This window comes from Physeter macrocephalus, chromosome 7, assembly GCF_002837175.3.
Source record: "Physeter macrocephalus isolate SW-GA chromosome 7, ASM283717v5, whole genome shotgun sequence".
NCBI lineage: Eukaryota > Metazoa > Chordata > Mammalia > Artiodactyla > Physeteridae > Physeter > Physeter macrocephalus.
Window position 1 is genome coordinate 33,177,600 of NC_041220.1, and position 6,424 is coordinate 33,184,023.

Here is a 6,424-nt window from a genome sequence, read left to right on the forward strand (position 1 = left end):
AACAACTCAATTAAAAAATGAGCAAAAGATTCGAAGAGACATTTCTCCAAAGAAGATATACAAATGGCTAAGAAGCACATGAAACGATGTTCAACATCATTAGTCATTAAGAAAATGTGAATTCAAGCCACAAAGAGATACTAATGCATACTTATCAGAATGGCAATAATCAAAATGACAAGTGTTGGTGAGGATGTGAAACAAGTGTAACCTTGATACATTGCTAGTGAGAAGGTAAAATGATGCAGCTACTTTGGAAAATAGTTTGGTGATTTCTTACAAAAATTTTATAAAAACTTACCATATGACCCACTCCTAGGTATCTACTCAAGAGAAATGGGTAAAAACATGTCCACACAGAGACTTGTAGGTAAATATTCATAGCTATGTTATTCTTAATAGGCGAAAACTGGAAACAATCCAAATTTCCACCAACAGATAAATAGATGAACAAAATGTGGTGAATGTGGTGTGTCCATGCAATGAGATACTATTCAGCAATAAAAAGGAACAAAATCCTAATTCATGCTATATCACTGGATCACAAAAACAGTATGGTAAGTAAAAGCAGTCATGTAGAAAAAGAGTACATATTGTATGATTCTGTTTATATGAAATGTCCAGAAAGGGCAAATCTATATATCAAGTAGATCAGCGATTGTTTGGGGCTGGAGTGGGAGTGAGTTTGACAGTAAAAGAACTTGAGGAAATGTTTTATGGTGACAAGTATGCTCTAAAACTGGATTGCGGAGGTGATTGCATGTCTGTATAACTTTATTAAAAAGCATTAAATTATTCACTTACAATGGGTGAGTTTTATGTTTTCTAAATTGAACCTCAATAAAGCTGTAAAAATGTTATGTTTATAGCCTTGAACCCAATAATTTCAGGCCAAGAGCATAATCAGAAAGGTACACAAAGTCTTATGTCAAGTATGTCCATAACAGTGGTTTTTTAAAAAAGTTAATTTAGGGCTTCCCTGGTGGTGCAGTGGTTGAGAGTCCACCTGCCGATGCAGGGGACACGGATTCGTGCCCCGGTCCGGGAAGATCCCACATGCCATGGAGCGGCTGGGCCCGTGAGCCATGGCCGCTGAGAAAGTAAAAATGCTGAAGAAGCCCAAGTTTGAATGTAAGTGAGAAACCACAGGATTCCTGAAAGAAAAAATTGTGTGGACAAATACATTGTTTGGTGGTTTTATGTTGTTGTTTTGAGGCCAGATGATGGCACTTTTTTTGTGTGTTGCGTACATAGCATTGAAGATAACTGTTTCAAGATATGGTATGCTATAACTAACAAAATTTTTTCTTCCTTTTAGTGGGAAAACTCATGGAGCTACATGGTGAAGGTAGTAGTTCTGGGAAAGCTACTGGGGACGAGACAGGTGCTAAAGTTGAACGAGCTGATGGATATGAGCCACCAGTCCAGGAATCTGTTTAAAAATCAGATTTTTAATGGTGACAAATAAAAGACTTCATTTGTGATATTTAATTTCTGATCACTCTTTTTAAATAATCTGATAATAATCAGGTGTTCTGATTTGATAGTAATGTGAATTTTTTTGACCTTTTGTGTGGATTTTTTTCACTGCTCTTAGCTGAGAAAGGGTAGTGATTGGTTTTCAACTGGAATGGTCTGGACGTGTTAGAGATGGTGAATAAAAGGAAATACTTCTTTACATGGGTTAAGTTTTTTTTTTTTTTTTTTTTTTTTTAATTTATTTTATTTTTTGGCCGCATTGGGTCTTCATTGCTGCGCGTGGGCTTTTCTCTGGTTGCGGCGAGCGGGGGCTACTCTTCGTTGCAGTGCACAGGCTTCTCATTGCAGTGGCTTCTCTTGTTGCGGAGCATGGGCTCTAGGGCGCGGGCTTCAGTAGTTGTGGTGCACGGGCTCAGCTGCTCCACGGCATGTTGGATCTTCCCGGACCAGGGCTTGAACCCGTGTCCCCTGCATTGGCAGGCGGATTCTTAACCACTGTGCCACCAGGGAAGCCCTGGGTTAAGTTTTTAAGGTGGTTCTCACATCATCTAGAAGGTTTGTTAAAACGTTGCAGGGCTCTGCCCCTGGAGTTTCTGATTTAGTAGTTTTAGGGTGAGCTTTGAAAATTTGCATCAGGGACCATACTTTGTGAACCACTGTGCTAGACAGATAGCATAGTGGAAACGGAAGAGCTCATTGGCATTTAGGATTTTGCGGTTTTTTTTTTTTGATTTTTAAAAATCTAAATGCTCTCTTTTCTCTAGCAGTAAATGCCCCACTGTATTCCTTAATGGTCAAGCTGAAGTTGGCTAGAGAGATAGAGAAATTGGTTATTGGTCTCCTATTAAGTGGGCATTTAATGCTGCCCACTATCCAGTATTTCCTCCTAGTCGGTCACCCATTCTGTTCCATACCTCTTCTCCCAAACCTCCAACTTTCTCATTCTCAGTTCAGCTGATGACCTTGATTCTTGAGAACGGATGACAAGAGAACCTCATAAATGCCTATTATTTCTACCCTGCATCTGTGCATGTGTTTCTTTCTTTTTCTGCCTTCCCTCTTGTAACTGGGTGAATTGTGCAAGGACAAGCATCAGATGCCACCTTCTCTTTCCTAGTCGAATTCTTGGCTCCACCAATTGTCACCTTTATCAATATTCCTTCTACAAGTTCCATCAGCATACAAACAAATCCTCTGCCCTTCCAGATATCTCCCTATTCAAATCCCTTATAGCAAAGCTCAAAAAAGAGTTAACCATATTTCTTGTATTTTACTTTTCTTGAATCTGCTGCAACCACTCTAAGGAAACTGTTGCTGTCAAGATTACCAGATGTCATTGCTAAGTCCATTGGTTTATTCTTGGCCTTCATTTTACTTGATCTCTATTAGTGACATTTGACAGTCGATTTTCCTTGTGTTTCTTAACTGTCTTCTGGAATTGCACCTCGGTTTTTCCTCCCATGTTGCTGGCTACTCTCCTTTGCTAGTTTTTTTCAGGCCTTAGTGTTGGAGAGCCCTAGGGCTTAGTCCCTGGACGTTTGCCTATACTCTTTCTAGGTATTCTTACTCAATTTCTTGGTTTTAAATAAACTGTCAGATTTTTACTTCTAATCTGTACCTTTCTTTGAACTCCAGGTTTGCCTATCCAACTCCCTACTTGATATCTTCATTGGATGTCAGTGAGGCATTTAACATGTTTGAAATGGTGTTCCTGAGCTCAACAATTTTACCCACGCTTCTGTTTTAGACCAGAGTCCTCTGTGGTCATCCTTGACCATTCACAGTTCATTCAAAATATATCTGGAATCTAACCAGTTCTTACTACCTCTGTTGCTGTCACTTTGGAGCAAGTCATCACCAACCTGGAGTTTGATTGCTTACCTGGTCTCCCTGTGTCATCGTGTCCCTGTCTGTCCCCCTGTCCACACACTTTGTGGAAGTTTATCTTAGATGGTCAGTTCACCCAAAAGGTGTCATGTGATCTTGCCTCTGACCTGTCTCTTACTACCACTTCCCCTACTCTTCTAGCCAGACTGTCCTGGACAAGCTAGGAACGTTCTTACTGTAGGGCTTTGGCACTTGTTTTTCCTGTGCTTGGAACACTCTTCACTTAGATGGCCAGTGTTTGCCTGCTCTTTTACCTCTTAAGTCAGACCCTGCTGATCAGTTCATTTTATTAAAAACCCTGTCCTTCAGTCCTTGTTTTCCCTGTTATTTTTTTTTTTTCTATAGTTTCACTTGTGGCTACTAGAAAAATTCCATGTGGACAGGTTTTTTGTTTTATTTTTTGGTCCAGCTCACTGATGACAGGGGCTTCCTTTTCAGGGTAGAAAGAAATTGGGTCAATAGCGTGGTCGTTGAGGATGGGGACCAGGAATTGAGTTACATAAGTGGTGGTTTTCTTGATGTGGGACATCATTTAGTCAGATGATACTGCGAGTCAAGCTCCCATCTGCTGCATCTCTGAATAGGGCTTGGCATGGTTCTCTTTTAGAAGGGTTCATTTGAAAATGCTTCCAAAAAGAATGTATTTACTTTTTAAAAAATGGTTTGGCTTGTTTGATGATTGATATAATCAAGTTACTTTCCCATAGGCCAACTTGAAGGAGTTTTAACATCGATCTAATAAAAAATACTATAAGAGGTAATTCTTAAGTTTCCCATTTAATATCTTACATACTTAATACATAGATATTAAGTATTAACAGGTGGCTTTTCTCTACTTGATTTTTTCCACCCAGAACAATTTATCTTGGTCTTTCACAGGAAAATTTCTGTAACCAGGGATACAAATTTTGAATCTTTTGAAAACGTTATTGAAGACCTTTATGTTAAGGCATGACTGAAATAGGTAGCAAAACTGACACTTGATTTGAAATTGGCTTTTGCTTCTTTAATGTGTACGTTTCAGCAGCACCACTAATTTGAGAGTGCTCATGTGGGGAGAAAAGATACTAGGGGGAGTATCCTAGATTATTAGGGTGAGCCTAATGTAATTATACAAGTTCTTAAATGTGGAAGTGTGAGGCCGAAGAGGAGGTTGGGATAATGTGATGTGAAGACTGCCTGATGTTGCTGGCTTTGAGGATCGAGAAAGGGCCAGGGGCCAAGGGAAGTGAGTGGCCTCTAAAAGCTGGAAAGTGCAAAGAAGTTCTCAGTGACATGTTGACTGATAGAATGTCCCATCATTATCCCACAATGCATGCGTAAGTCTCAAAATAACACCACCACCAATATAATTACTGAGAACAGTTTTAAAATTTTTTGGCATATGGCCCACTACATTTTTACAGTACTTTGTTAACATTGCTTGAGCACATGGCCAGAACTTAAATTCTCCCTCTTAGCCCTTGTGTAGTCTCAGTGCTACAAGTATATGTTCTTAATGCCCACTTCCCGTCCTTAAGTTCATTGCTCTAGTTTTTTTGGTTGAAGCTTGTTCTCTGGTTGATTGCTCAGGAAGTTCATTTTCTGAGTTCTTGTATGTTGAATACAGCTGGTTATTTGCTTTATATCTGAAAGTCACTTTTATTGGATCTAAAATCCTCAGTTCGCTCTTTCAGCACCTTAAGTATACCACTCCTATTTTCTTCTGGCAATAAAGAATTGCTAATGAAAGTCTGAGGATAATTAATTTTCCTTCCCTTACAAGTCACTTTCTGGTTTTGGCTAAAAGCCCAAAGAATTTTCTGTTTCTTTAATATCAAATAATTTTATAAAATGAGTTTTGGTAATATAGTCTGATTGAATAGTCTCAGGTATGCAGTACAGGCATACCTTGGAGATACTGTGGGTTTGGTTCCAGACCACCTCAGTAAAGTGAATGTCACAGCAGAGTGAGTTTCGGGAATTTTTTTGGTTTCCCAGTGCATATAGGAGTTGTGTTTACCCTATACTGTGGTCCATTAAGTGTGCAATAGCATTGTCTTAAAATGTATATACCTTAATTTAAAAATACTTTTTTGCTAAAAAATGCTAACATGAAACTTCAGTGAGTCATCTTTTTGCTGGTAGAGGGTTTGAAATATTGCAAGAATTGCCAAAATGTGACACAGACGGGAAATGAGCAAATGCTGTTGGAAAAATGACGCTGGTAGAACTGCTTGATGCAAAGCGTAGTCAAACCAAGGAATGTCTGTACACTCTATATATAGTTTCAAAAAAAAACTTTTTTGGGGGGGGTAAAATTTTCCTAAATTATAGTTTTTGGCATTTGTTCTGTTTCCTTGACTTTTTTTTTTTTTAATTTATTTATTTTTGGCTGAGTTAGGTCTTAGTTGCTGCGCGCAGGCTTTCTCTAATTGTGGCCAGCGGGTGTACTCTTTGTTGCGGTGCACGGGCTTCTCATTGTGGTGGCTTCTCTTGTTGCGGAGCACGGGCTCTAGGTGTGCGGACTTCAGTAGTTGTGGCTCATAGGCTCTAGAGCACAGGCTCAGTAGTTGTGGCTCATGGGCTTATTTGCTCCGCGGCATGTGGGATCTTCCCGACCAGGGATCGAACCCACGTCCCCTGCATTGGGAGGCGGACTCTCAACCACTGCGCCACCAGGGAGTCCCTCTTGACTTGTTTTTAATAGGACCTTTGCCTATAATCTTCTGGCAGCTGTTTTAGTCCCTAACCATCCATATGATAAAATCCTTGGGCTGTATCTCTGTAAGACTCGTTGGTCAATTACTGCTCATGGAATAAATCTGGCCAGTTTCTGTTTTTGAATGGCTTGCAAACTAAGAATGGCCTTTCAATTTTTATATGGCTGAAAAAAGTTAAAATATTTCACTACATGTGAAGATTATGTGAAATTCAGATTCCAGTATCCACAAGTAAAGTTTTTTTTTTTTTGTTTTTTTTTTTTGTGGTACGCGGGCCTCTCACTGTACTGTTGTGGCCTCTCCCGTTGCGGAGCACAGGCTCCGGACGCGCAGGCTCAGCGGCCATGGCTCACGGG

At 39.8% G+C, this 6,424-nt stretch overlaps 1 long non-coding RNA gene across 1 annotated transcript; it reads left to right on the forward strand.

The window, feature by feature from the left end:
- The first annotated feature begins 1,095 nt into the window (after window positions 1–1,095).
- On the forward strand, window positions 1,096–1,486 carry LOC129392240 (uncharacterized). The gene is made up of 2 exons (XR_008617784.1): window positions 1,096–1,131; window positions 1,319–1,486. It is a non-coding gene; the product is annotated as an uncharacterized lncRNA (long non-coding RNA).
- The last annotated feature ends 4,938 nt before the right edge of the window (window positions 1,487–6,424 follow it).